We start from the raw sequence: 14,840 nt of genomic DNA, 5'->3' as shown, positions 1-14,840 counted from the left end.
ATGCTCACAGAAATGGTTGAGTATGGTCACAAAATAGAGGGAAGAATGAAAGCCATGAAAAGTGAAGTAAAGGAAAATGTACAGGGAACCAACATTGAAGGGAAGGAAACTGGGACTTAAATCAACCATTTGGAGGAGAAGGAAGAAGTACACATTCAACCAGAATAGAATGAAGAAACAAGAATTCAAAAAAAAAAAAAAACAAAAAACCCTAAGAAGAGGCTTAGGAACCTCTGGAAACACTTTAAGCTTTCCAGCATCTGAATCATAGAGGTGCCAGAAGGAGAAGAGGAAGAGCAAAATATTGAAAACTTATTTGAAAACATAATGAAGGAGAACTTCCCTTATCTGACAAAGGAAACAGACTTCCAGGATGTCCCAGAAGCTCAGAGAGTCCCACAGAAGTTGGACCCAAGGAGGAACACACCAAGGTACATCATAATTACATTACCCAAGATTAAAATGAAGGAGAGAATCCTAGAAGCAGCAAGAGATAAGGAGACAATTACCTACAAAGGAGTTCCCATAAGACTGTCAGCTGATTTCTCAGAAGAGACCTTAGGGCAAGAAGGGCTGGAAAGAAGGATTCAAAGTCATGAAAGGCAGAGACCTGCATCCAAGATTACTCTATCCAGCAAAGCTATCATTTAGAATGGAAGGGCAGACAAAGTCTTTCCCAGATAAGGTCAAGTTACAGGAGTTCATCATCATCAAGCCTTTATTATATGAAATGTTAAAGGGACTAATCTGAGAAAAAGAAGAAGATCAAAAGTATGAACAGTAAAATGACAACAAACCCACAACTATCAACAACTGAACCTAAAAAAGGGACAAAAACAAACTAAGCAAAAAACTAGAACAGGAATAGATTCACAGAAATAGAGATCACATAGAGGGTTATTAGCAGGGAAGGGAAAGGGGAAGAATGGGGGAAAAGGTACAGGGAATAAGAAGCATAAATGGTAGGTACAAAATAGATAGGGGGAGGTGAAGAATAGTATGGGAAATGGAGAAGTCAAAGAACTTATATATATATGTGACCCATGGACATGAACTAAGGTGGAAGAATGGTGGTAGGAGGGGGCTACAGGGTGGAGGGGAATAAAGGGTAGAAAAATGGAACATCTATAATAGCATCATCAATAAAATATATTTAAAAAAACATTAAATGTACCCACAAAGAATATAGTTCCATGATTTGCTTCTTTTTTCCCCCTTGTCTTAAAGATCATTACCTTAATCTCAATACATGTAGGACTATTTTATTCTGCTTAATGTGTATACTGTATTCACTTTATGTGTATAATAATTATATTTACCTTCACTTCCATTGAATGGACATTTACATTATTTTTTACATTTATATGAGAAAAAAAGTCTTCCTATATATAAATCCTTTAGCATATGCGCACCTATTTTGGTAACATTGATTCTTAGTAGTTTAACACTGGGTTAAAGGATATGAATGTTTTATAAGTTGTCTTCAGTGAGACTGTAACAATTTGTGCTTCCCTGTTAACGTGTAAGAGTTCCTAGTTCCTTACATCCTTGCCAAGATTTGTTATTATCAGTCATTTTAACTTGTGTCAGTCTGATAGATGAAAACAAGCCTTTAATTAATTTGTTTGCGCAAAAATGGTAAGTGAAGTTGAGAATCTTATTTGTTGATTCTTTTGTATTCCTTTTCAGTGAATTTCCTATTTGTGTTCTCTGCCCGTATTTCTATTGAGCTGTTTACTTTTTTCTTATTGATTATATAAACTCCATATATATTCTGGAAAAAATGATGTGTATATTATAAATGTTGAAAATATTAATTTCTCCATTTCTGTCACTTGTGTCTTTTAACTTTATTTATGGATAATTTATCCATATGGTAATTTATGTTCTTCATGGGCTAAATTGTGTCCTCTTCAAACTCATGTGCTGAGGTTTTAACACCATACATCATAATGTAACCACATTTAGAAATAAGGTCTTTAAAGAGGTAACTAAGTTAAAATAAGGTCTATGGGGTGGGCCCTAGTCCAAAATGACAGGAATACCTATAAGAAGAGAACAATTGAACACAGACACACACACCCAGACGGCAGACTGTATGGAAGCATGGAGAAAAGACAGCCACCTACAGCCAAGGAGAGAGGCCTCAGAAGAGGCCCTGGTAACACCCTGATCTTAGACTTCAGGCCTCGAGACCTGTGAGGAAATAAATGTCTTCTGCTTAAGCCTTCAGGCCTGCAGTGCTTTGTTATGACACCTGGCAAATGAACACAGTGCTATTTTTGGAGGCTTCCTTACTTGATTTGAGGATGACTCAGGACTCCAGTGTCTTCCCTCAATTGCAGCTCCCCTTGGGCTCCTATCCTCACGCAGTATAGAGATGGCCCCATTTTACCTTCTCAGATAGCTCCAGACTTAAATCTGCTTAGTTTACAGGAACATTTCTTTTGTTCTTTTCCTCTTCATTATCACTGTATTATTATTTTTAAGAGAGATATCAAAGGAATAGGTCATTCCCCAGAGGAAAACACTTAAAGTTTTTGGACAGATTATATCTTCACTTTTTAAAATGAATATTTGACTGGTCAAGAGCACAATTTGTCCCAGGATCACTTTCAAAATTGCAACCAAATTATAGAACAATCAGACTGGAGAACTATCGGAAGACTAGTGGAACAAAAGTCCTATAACTAAAGATATAAAGAAGCCACATCAAGATGGTAGGAGGGTTGAAGATGTAAAATGGGCTGGCCCCATGCCTACATGTGACAGTAGAAAATCAGGAGGGAAAACTCAGTTGCAGAGGTTACCCTCAAGGAGTGAAGAGTTTCATCCCTACACTGGTCTTCCCAGCCTGAGGCACCAGTGCCTGGAAAAGGAGCCCCCACAACATCAGTCTGTGAAAATCAGTGGGGATTCTGTCAGTCTAGGTAAGATGAAAGGCTGCTGGAAAGCTAGGCATCCTCTTAAAGGTTCCACAGAGGTTCACTTGTTCATGGCCACTAACATGGGTTCTAATGGAGGAACGGTGGCTTGAGAGGTGCCAGAGACATATGTTGTGCAGCTTCAGGTCAAGGGCTAGAGGAAATAGGAAGCATTGTCCCTCTTCTAGTACAACACATGGTGAGCACCATGTTTCCTGCATTAAGCCCCACCTACCCCTGCAAGGCCAAGTCTGAATTTGCATTGGCCTGATGAACTTCATTCTCTCCATCCTGATGACTTTTTGAGACCCTATCCTACCCAACTCCTGCACTTCCAGAAGCTATTTCTACAGCAATGAGCTGCCTGGACCAGTGATTCAGTATTTCTTTAAAAAAAACTCTCAAAGTTCTGTAGGCTCCAAGCGGGAAGCTGCTGGCTTCCATGTGCCCTGTGCCTTTTGCTGAATAAAACCAGGTTCAGCACTGCCACCAAATTTGAACCTGTATTAACCTGGTAAACACCACTCACACCATCCTGGTTACTCTCTGAGAACCTGCCTCACTCAACTTGCATACCAACCGAGGCTCTTTTAGCAGCTGAGCATACTAGGCAGCCAGCAAGCAGGTACAGGCCTCAGGGTGCCTTGTGAATTTTGCTAAGCTACCCCAGGCCTATTACTGGTGGAAGTTGGCCTAGGTTCACAGCATGGCCTCTCCCACCTGCTTCCTGATCTAGCACAGGGAGCTACCAGCTGTGGATTACTTTGTAGCTCCTATCAGCTAACTCTGGGATGGTATGCACCAGAGTCCCTCCCAAGAGGCCTCAAAGCCAACCCAACTGTTTGTTTGTTGGCATTAAACCACAACAGAGCACCATTCAGCTAGCCCCACAAGTGGGCATTCAAATGGTGGTTTTGGCAGGGACCAGATCCTGCAGGACAAATCACACACTGTAAGGTTAGCCCTCACACAGCAGCTCCTATGCTTTGGTCATGGAAATCCTCACAGCTACTTAGCCTGAGGTTCAGTCCAACCCACTGAGATACAATGGCAATACAAATTCAACTAAAACAGGACAAACCCAACCACACAAGAAAAATTCCTGAGTCCCACAGGGTACCTACTATATTAGGCCATCCTTCCAAGATCAGGGGACATAACAAATCTACCTAATATGTAGACATAAACACAGAGAGGCAGCCAAAATGAGAAGACAAAGAAACATGTCCTAAATGAAAGAAAAGGAGATAACTCCAGAAAAAGATTTATTTGAAAGGGAAGCAAGCACTTTACCAGATACAGAGTTAAAAACACTGGTTATAAGGATGATCAAGGAATTTAGTGAGAACTTCAACAAAGAGATAGCAAGCATAGAAAAGAACATAGAAATAATTTAAAAAGTCAGAAATGAAGAACACAAAATTGAAATAAAAATACACTAGAATAAATAAAACAGCAGATTAGATGAAGCACAGGATCAAATCAGTGATTTGGAAGATAAGGTAGCAAAAAACCACCAACTGCAGCAGCAAAAAAGAAAAAAAATACAATAGTGAGGAAAGTTTAAAGGGACTTTGGGACAATACCAAATGTAATAATATTTGCGTTATAGGAGAACCAGAAGGAGAGAGAGAGAGAGAGCAAAAGATGGACAATATATTTGAGAAATAATGACTGAAAACTTTCCTAACCTCAAAAAGAAAATAAACACAAAGTTCAAGAAGGACAGTCACAAACAGATGATTCCAAAACAAATCATAAGTAAAAATGCCAAAGGTTAAAGACAAAGAGTGAATTTTAAAAACAGCAAGAAAAAATAGTTACCTACTAGGGAGCTCCCATGAGACTGTCCGCTGATTCCTCAACAGAAACTTTTCAGAACAGTAAGGATTGCCATGAAATATTCAAAGTAATGAAAAGCAAGAACATACAACCAAAATTATTAACTCAACAAGGCTAACACTTAAAGTTGAAGAAGAGATAAAGAGATTCTCAGACAAGAAAAACTGAAGGAGTTCATCACCAACAAGTCAGTATTATAAGAAATATTTAAAGGACATCTTTAAGAAAAAGAAGGGGAAAAGGAACATAAACATGAATAATAAAGTGGCAATAACTATGTAACTGTAAAAAAATCACTTTAATGTCAATGAATTAAATACTCCAATCAAATGATACATGGTTTCTAAATAATAAGAAATCAAGACCTATACATATGCTGTCTACAAAAATCCCACCTCCAATAAAAAGTTATGCATAAACTGAAAGGAATGCAAAAAGATATTTCATGGAAATGGAATATCTATTTTTCCTTTTATCCAAAGGAAAAAAATACTTCCATTTAAAAATATCTATTTAAAAAGCTTATGTAGCAATACTTATATCAGACAAAATAAGTTTTAAAACAAAGGCTGTAATAAGAGACAAAAAAGACATCTTGTAATGACAAAAGGGTGAAGCCAATGAGAGGATACAACCCTTGCAAACATTTATATATCAAACATAGGAAAACCTAAATATATATATAAAGCAAGTATTGACAGAAACAACAAGGACACAGTGGTCTTAAATGGCACACTAAAAAAAATGGGTTTAATTACATTTTAAGAGCAGTTCACCTCAGAGCAGCAGAATATACATTCTTTTCTAGTGCACATTTAGACACCAAATGCCTTTTGATTGGAACACTTAATCCATTTATATTTAAAGTAATTATTGATGAGTATGTACTTACATGTACTTTATTATTCATATTTCTGTATTTTTCCTTCTTCCCCCTTTTAGAGTCTCTTTAACATGTTGTATGATAGATATCATGTTACACCACAAAATAAGTCTCAAATAACTTGAAAGATTGAAATTATATCAAGCAGCTATTGGGGGTCATTTATGGTTCCATATGAATTTTTGAAATATTTGTTCTACATCTGTGAAATATGTCACTGGTACTTTAATAGGGATTGCACTGAACCTATAAATTGCTTTGGGAAGTATGGACATTTTGATGATGTTAATTCTTCTGATCCATGAACACAGTACATATTTCTATTTGTTTGTGTCTTCCTTAATTTCTTTCTTCAGTGTTGTGTAGTTTTCTAAGTATAGTTCTTTACTTCCTTGGTTAGGTTTATTCCTAGGTACTTTATTTTTCCTGTTGCTATATCAAATGGGAATTTTTCCCTAATTTCCATTTCTGATATTTCATTATTGGTGTACAAAAATGCCTTTGATTTCACAATATTGACTTTGTATCCCACTCATTTTGCCAAATTCAGTTATTAGGTTGAGCAGTTTTTTGGAGGAGTCTATAGGATTTTCTATGTACACTATCATGTCATCTGCAAACAATGACAGTTTGGATTCCTCCTTTCCAATTTGGATGCCTTTTATTTTATTTTCTTGTCTGATTGCTATGGCTAGGACTTCCAATATTATGTTTAATAGAAGTGGTGAAATTGAAAACCTTGCCTTGTTCCTGATCTTAGTGGAAAAGTTTTAATTTTTTGCCCATTGACTATGATGTTGGCTGTAGGTCTCTCATATATGGCCTTTATTATGTTAAGGAATGCTCCCTCTGTTCCCACTTTGCTTAGCGTTTGTATCATAAGTGGGTGCCGTACCTTATCAAATGCTTTCCCCACATCTATTACTATGATTATGTGATTTTTGTCTTTCATTTTATTTATGTTATGTATTACATTTATTGATTTGTGAATATGGTACCATCCTTGCATCCTGTGATGAATCCCAATTGGTCATGGTGTATGATCATTTTAATATATTGTTAGATGCTGTCTGCCAATATTTTGTTGAGGATTTTAGCATCTATGTTCATTAGCAATATTGGCCTGAAGTTTTGTTTGTTGTCACTTTATCTGGTTTTGGGATTAGGATTATGCTGGCTTCATAAAGAGTTTGGGAGTTCTCCATCTTCTTGGATTTGCTTTTGGAATAGTCTGTGAATGATAGGAGTTATCTCTTTCTTAAATGCTTCATAGAATTATCCTATAAAATCATCCATTCCAGGGCTTTTGTATATCAGGAGTTTTTGATTACTGCTTCAATTTCATCTGCTGTTATTGGTCTGTTCAGGCTTTCTGCTTCTTCGTTCAGTTTTGGAAGATTCTATTTTCCTAGTAATTTGACCATTTCACCTAGGTTTTCAATTCTTGGCATATAGTTCTTCATAGTAATTTTTTGCAATCCTTTGTATTTCTGTGGTATGAGTTATAACCTTTCCTCTTTCATTTCTAACTGTGTTATTTTGAGTCCTCTCTTTTTTCTTGATGAGTCTGCTTAAAGGCTTGTCCATTTGTTTATCTTTTCAAAGAACCAGCTCCTGGCTTTATTGATCCTTAGAATTCTGCTTTTAGTCTCTATGTTGTTTAATTCGGCTCTGATCTGGGTTTTTTACTTCCTTCTACTTGCTCTGGGCTGTCTATGCTTTTGTGCTTCAAGTTCTTGTAGGTGTAGGGTTAGGTTGTTTATTTGAAATGTTTCTATTCTTTTTAGGTAGGCTTATATTGCTATGGACTTCCCTCTCAGGACTGCCTTCACTGTGTTTCATAAGATTTGGGTTGTTGTGAGTTCATTTTTGTTTGTTTCCAGAAACTTTTTGATTTCTTCCTTGATCTCATTCTTGACCCATTCATTGTTTAATAGCATGTTATTAAATCTACATGAATTTGAGTGTTTTGAGTTATTTTCCTTTTGGTTGGTTTCTAGTTTCAGTCCCCTATGGTTGGAGAAAATGCTTGGTATAATTTCAATTTCCTTGAATTATGTTGAGGCTTGTTTTGTGTCCTATCATGTGGTCTATCTTTGAAAATGTTCCATGTGCATTTGAAAAGAATGTGTATTTGGCTTCTATGGGATGAAAGTTTCTCTATATATATCAGTTAAATCCATTTGGCCTAGGGCATTGTTCAATACTACAATATCTTTGTCGATATTTTGTTTGGAAGATCTGTCCATTTTTGACAGTGGGGTGATAAAATACCCTAGTGTAATAGTGTTGCTGTCAATATCTTTCTTGAAGTCCTCCAAGATTTTCCTTACATATTTGGGTACTCCTATGTTGGGTGCATATATGTTTGTAATATTTATGTCTTCTTGATGGATTCTTTCCTTGAGTATTATGAAGTGACCTTCTGAGTCTCTTTTTATGGCCCCCTTTTTGAAGTCTATTTTGTCTGATATGACTATTGCTTCTGCTTTTTTTCCTGTCCATTTGCTTCAAATAGTTGTTTCCAGGCCTTCAATTTCAGTCTGTGTGATCTTTTGTTCTGAGGTGGGTCTCTTGTAGGTGGCATATATATGGGTCATGATTTCTTATCCATTCAGCTACTTATGTCTTTTGATTTGAGCATTTAATCCATTTACTTTTAAGTTTTTTTGATAGGTACTTATTCATTGCCATTTCTTCATAACTGTGTTTCTATTTATCTGACTCTTTTCCTTCCGTTCTCAAAGGAGTCCCTTCAGCATCTCTCGCAGAGCTGGTTTTGTGGAGGTGTATTCTTTTATACTTCTTTTGTTTGGAAAGCTCCTTATTTGGCCTTCCATTTTAACTGAGAGCCTTGCTCGATAAAGTAGTCTTGGTTGCAGGTCTCTGGTTTTCATTACGTGGAATATTTGTTGCCATTTTTTTATGGCTTGGAGCATTTCCATTGAGAAGTTAACTGATAGCCTTACCAGGGCTGCCTTGTATGTTACTTCCTGTTTCTCCCTTGGTGCCTTTAAAATTCTCTCTTTGTCTTGGAATTTTGCCATTTTAATTATGATGTGTCTTGAAGTGGGCCTCTTCGGGTCCCTCTTGAATGGGACTCTCTGTGTTTCCTAGATTTGTGTGACCTTTTTCTCTCATCAAATTAGGGACGTTTTCCATCATTACCTTCAAACATGTTTTCTATCCTGTGATCTTCTTCTCCTTTTGGTATCCCTATTATATGGATATTATTCCATTTCATGTTGTCTTGCAGCTCCCTTACCACCTGTTCATTCTTTCTGAGTCTCATTCACTGTTCTTGCTCTTTCTAGGTGTTTATTTTTTTTACCTTGTCCTCCAGCTCACTGATTCAAATCTCTGGTTCATCCAGCCTGCTGGTAATTCCTTCTAATGTGTTTTTTATTTCTGAGATTTTATTGTTCATTTCTTCCTGGCTTTTGTTTATTGTTTCTATATCCTTTTTATGCTGATATAGTTCTCATTCAGTTCCTTATAGTTGTCTGTGAGTTTATTGAGCATCTTTATAAGCATTTTTTAAATTCTATATCTGATAGTTTGGTTACCTTCATTTTGTTTAGCTCTCCTAGTAGGGAGTCTTCCATTCCTTTTGATTGCATGTTCTTTTTTTTTTGTCTCTCCATTTTAGGTGACTCTTTTTGTTTGTTTCTGTGCTTCCTGATACTTCTCTTTGCTAGCTGACTTTGTAGGGTGAACTTCTATGGTAGGAATTCTATGGGGTTCAGTGATGTGGTCTCTTTGATCTCCTTGTCTGGACAGTGTAGGTTTGCCCTTTCTTCTGTTTGTATGGGCTCTCTTATTGTACTTGGGTTTTTAGCCTTTGGTGGTTCCTTTGTAACTGGTTTTTCTCCTCTAACAGGTATACTGATGTTCACAGATCCCACCTATTCTTGTATGCGATCAGTTTCAGGGGGTAGGCAAAATGGATTAAGGCAGCCTGAGAGTATTTTATGGGTTTAAAGTACCAGGAAGTAGAGAAGAGATAGGAGATTCTTTGGATAAGTATATCATTAACTCTGATATTTCACCCAACTAGCCACTTTTTACAAAAGGTGAAAGAGAGATAAGACTCTTGTTAGAGGGAAGGATTATTGTGACCTGAATCCAGACAACAGAGCACTTTTACAAGCTTAGATGATGAGATACAGTGAGATTAAAGGATAAAAGTAGGCATAGTGTGAGAGAGAATAGAGTTAACCACAACTCATGTGGATTCTGACCAGGGGTGTCCACAGTGTTGTCAATTCAACAGACAAACTCACACGAACTGCAGAAGTCCTGTGGAGAAAAAGGGATGGCACGGCCACTCTCTGAGTGGGAGATCACCCCAACCCTTGCCTCAAAGGAGGTTTTCATTCATTATGCTCAGGTTTGCTTTAGGTGATTACTTTTTACAGATAACAAAGGAAAGAATGTTGCTGATTACTTCTTACAGGTTAATAAAGAAAAAATGTTGCAAATGCAAGGGAATGATAAGAGTGACTGGTCTGGTTACACTCAGTCCTTGGGAGAATTAGCATAGACTTTAGGAAGTTACTTTAAAGATATGCAGTAAATATTTGCTGCTTCAATTCAGGGTGAGGGAGTTTGAGCAAAAGCAAGCCTCAAAGCAGCCTAGGTATAATGCAGGTCTGGTTTCCAATGGGAAAGCTTATCTGTGGGTCTGGTTCCTGTGTGCCATCTTGCACCTGCCATTTTCCTGATAGGGCTGGGCTACATTTGCCACTGCCAAGTGGATCAGTTCCCTATACACAACAATAATAATGTTCAGAGTTAAAGTGAAGTGGGCTAAAATTATGGAGGGTTGCTACATAGTATGTACAATTGTATGGAAGAACAATTATTTATAATAGTACTGGAATAATACAAGAAATATATAATTTGGACAACTAGAATAGAAAGTACCCAACTAAGAGTTGTGTGTTATTGGAACACAGGTGAAGTGAAAGAAGGAAAATTAAAATACAATGCAGAGAGAATAAGGAAAACCAGTCAAACAATGCAATTCAACAGAGAAATAAAACAAGGAAAACTAAACATAAAGAAGAGAAAATTTAAAAATTCTAATAAAATGAAAGTGGTAAAAATAATGAAAAAATAATAATACACATAAACAAAATACCATGTCTATGGGGTAGCAAAGTGACATTTGTCTCAGTTTCTCAGTTTTGGGGATTAGCTTTGTGCTCCCTCTTTCAATGTGTCTCTGTCCCCTTCCTACCTCCAGTTCTTATTGTCTCACTTGGGGGGAAGAAAAAAAGGGAAAAGAAAAAGAGAGGAACCAAAAAGAAATAAATAATAATAAGCCTCTTGCTGACTTTAAACCTGTTCAGTGAGTTCTGCTGGTCCTCCTAGATACCACAGGATGAGGGGGACTGGGCTTCACTTTTTTCCCTTCCTATGGTTTTGAGAGGATGGGAAACAGGTCTGGGTGGCAATATTCACAGTTTCCTGGCCTCCAGCCCAGGTCCTCCATGAGCTGCTAGGCTCAAATCAACCACTCTGCTGCTCACAGCATGAGTCAGTCTCAGGTGCAATGTTTCACTCAGCCAATCAGCCACTCAGCCTCTGGGTACACAGTGCGAGACAAGCAGGGTGCACTATTCTACTCAGCCACTCAGTGTCTGGGTGTGCACATCTCAAATCACCCTCGAGGCAAGCCAGTCACTGCTGCAGAGTTCCTTACAAAGCAGCTGTCACTGTTCTTAACAAGTGCATGGCTTTTCACACAGCCCAAATTTCCAACCAGTCCACAGACTTTCTGAGTCAGGGTCCAACACAGCCAAACTCCTCCCTTCTCCAGGTGTCGCCCAGCACCATCATTTCTCTGATGCCAGGGTCCACAGTTCCAGCAGATGTGCATCACCCCTGTGTGTCTCCCACTTCGTCTCTATTCCCCCCAGTGACTTCCAGCCTCCAGGTCTCTCCTGGTGCTGGATTGCCATCCCAGATCTGGTAGGGGAGGGAGCTGGTGATCTAACTCTCCTTCCTGTTTCCCACAGCAGGTGTTGGGCCAGGAGCCACAGCAGCCCTGGTCCCCAAACAGATCCCAGGGACCTTACCATCCTAGCACAATCTCATCACTGTCTGTTTTTCAATGTCCTCCAAACTTCAGCCTCCAAATTTCAGTCCTCCAATTTTCAGCCTCCAAACTTCACATAAGCTGGGATTCCACTGGCTATTCATTCTGTTTGTCAGAGGATCGGTTATGTGTTCCAGCTGGGCACAGGGAGAACTGGGCCCTGCTCCCATCTACCTCACCACCATCTTCTCCATCTCCCAGTACTATGTTGAATAATGCAGACAGCTATACTTGAACAATAATAAAGTAATTTAAAAGAAAAGAAAAAAGAAAACTAAAAACAAAGGACATTATATCAAGAATCTTTTCTGTTTACAATGGTATGGAACTAGAATTCGAAAACAAGAAAAAAATGAAAAACATGTAAATACATAGGCTACAAAACATGGTACTAAACAATGAATGTGTTAACAATGAGATAAAGGAAGAAATGAAAAGATACACTGAGACAAATGAAAATGAAAACACAATGACCTAAATCTATGGGACACAATGAAAGTAGTTGTTAAGAGAGAAATTCATACCAAAACAGGCCTAACTCAAGAAGATACAAAAAAACTTCAAATAAATAACCTAACCTAAAGGAACTAGAAAAAGAAAAATGCACAAAGCCTAAAGTGAGTAGGAGAAATGAAATAATAAAGATCAGAGCAGAAATAAATAAAATAGTGTCTAAAAACACACTAAAGATCAATGACAATGAGAACTGGTTCTTTGAAAAAAAATGGACAATATTGATAAATCTGTAACCAGACATCATCAGGAAAAAAAGATAGAGGAACCAAATAAATTAAGTCAGGAATGAAAGAGAAGTAACAAGTCATACCACAGAAACAACAAAGGATTATAGAAAAATAATACAAACACTTATATGCCAGAAAATTGGAGAATGTTGGAGAATGAATAAAATCTAAGAAATGTATAATCTTCCAATACTGAATTAAGAAGAAGCAGAAAATCTGAACACATCAATTACTACCAACTATAGTGAATCAGCAATCAAAAAACTCCAACAGGTCAATTTTAACAAATATTCAAAAAAGAATTAACACCTATCCTTTTTAAACTGTTCCAAAAAATTCAAGAGAAGGAATGGTTCCCAAGCTTATTTTATTAGGCCAACATTACCCTGATTCCAAAACCAGACAAAGATACTACAAAAAAAAATAAAATAAAATTATAAGCCAATATCTCTGATGGACATAGATAAAAATCCTCAACAAGAAATTATAACACTGAATTCGGCAATATATTAGGAAGATTATGTACCACAAGCATACCATACAAATGGTACATACCATTTATGTACCATAAATCCTGCGATTTATTCCTGGCATGCAATTTTGGTTCGATATCTGCAAATCAATTAATATAATATACCACATAAACAAAATAGACTAAAAAATCATAAAATAATATCAATAGAGGCAGAAAAAAACATTTGACAAATCCAGCATCCATTTATGGTAAAAAACACTCTTAGCAAACTGAGAATAGAAGGAACACAGTTCAACATAGTACAGGCCATATATGACAAATCCAGAGTCAACCTCATACTCAACAGGGAAAAACTAAAAACATTTCCCTTGGATCAAGGACAGGACAAAAAAGGTTGCTTTTACCACTTTTATTCAACATAGTATTGGAAGTCTTAGTCACAACAATTAGATAAGAAAAAGAAAAAGAAGTCATACAAATGTAAAGAAAGAAGCAAAACTGTCATTATTTTCAGATGACATGATATTATATAGAAAGAACCCAAAATATTTTACCAACAAACTATTTGAACTGATAAATGAACTCAGTATAGTAGCAGGATACAAAATTAATATTCAGAATTTCATTTTCATATACCAATAATGAAATATCATAAAGAAAAATTGAGAAAACAATCCCATTTAAAAAGTATTATATATATATATATATATATATATATATATATATATATGTATAAATTTAACCAAGAGGGTTAAAAGACCAGTATTGGGAAAAATGAAAGACACTGTAGAAAGGAATTAAAGAAGATACAAATAAGCGGAAGCATATATCATGTTTGTGGGTAGGAAGAATTAGCACAGTTTAAATGCCCATTCTACCCAAAGCACACAATAGATTCAATGCAGCCCCTGCCAAAATACCAATGAATTTTTCACAAAATTAGAACAAATAATTCTAAAATTTATACAGAACCACAAGACTCCAAGTAGTCACCACAATCTTGAGAAAACAGAACAGAACTGGAGGTATTATGTTACCTAACATCAAACTATACTACAAAGCTATAACAATTAAAACAGCATGGCACTGTCATAAAAACAGGCACATAGATCAATGGAACAGAGTAGAGACTCCCAAAATAACCCCTCATTTATATAGTCGATTGATTTAAGACAAAGGAGGCAAGAATATACAATGGGGTAAAAGCTGTCTATTGAATAAATGGTGCTTGAGGAGAGCATAATGACAGTGAAGTAGAAGGATTTATCTCACACCATTTCCAGAACCAAACTGAAAATAAAAATAAACAGGGGAATAGAGAGACTTCCAGTCAATAGAGAGGCGAGGGAAAAAAGACTTGCCTCCTTGCACAACCACATCAAAATTATAAATAAACAATAGAAAAACCATCACTAAAAACCATCAGAAATCATGTTGAATGGATGTCCAAGAACTATAGAATGAAAGAAACCACATCCATCCAGACTGGTAGGAAGGGCAGATACATGAAATAGGCTGGTCCCACATGCACATGTGGTGGATAAAGATTTGGGAGGGATATGTCAGGAGCAAGGAATCCCAGTCCCACACCAGATCCCCCTAACCCAAGGTTCCATTGCAAGGAAAATAAGTCCCCATAACTTCTGGTGGCGAAAACCAGTGGGTATTGAATCAGTTGAAGAAACTTGTGGAGTCCCAAGCAGTTCCTCATCAAGAACTCCCACATGACTTCCTTACAGTCACTTCCTCTGAGTGCCAAAACCAGGGCCTTGAAAGGCACGAATGACTTACATGGAGGAAATGAAGTATCTGGCATTAAGGCAAGAGCTGGGGTACAACTTTCTCCCAGGCAGAAAGGCAGGCAGAGACC

The sequence above is a fragment of the Phyllostomus discolor genome, chromosome 5 (assembly GCF_004126475.2).
Source record: "Phyllostomus discolor isolate MPI-MPIP mPhyDis1 chromosome 5, mPhyDis1.pri.v3, whole genome shotgun sequence".
NCBI classification, from domain to species: Eukaryota; Metazoa; Chordata; class Mammalia; order Chiroptera; family Phyllostomidae; genus Phyllostomus; species Phyllostomus discolor.
The sequence above is the reverse complement of the archived record's forward strand: the minus strand, read 5'-3'. Positions refer to the sequence as shown.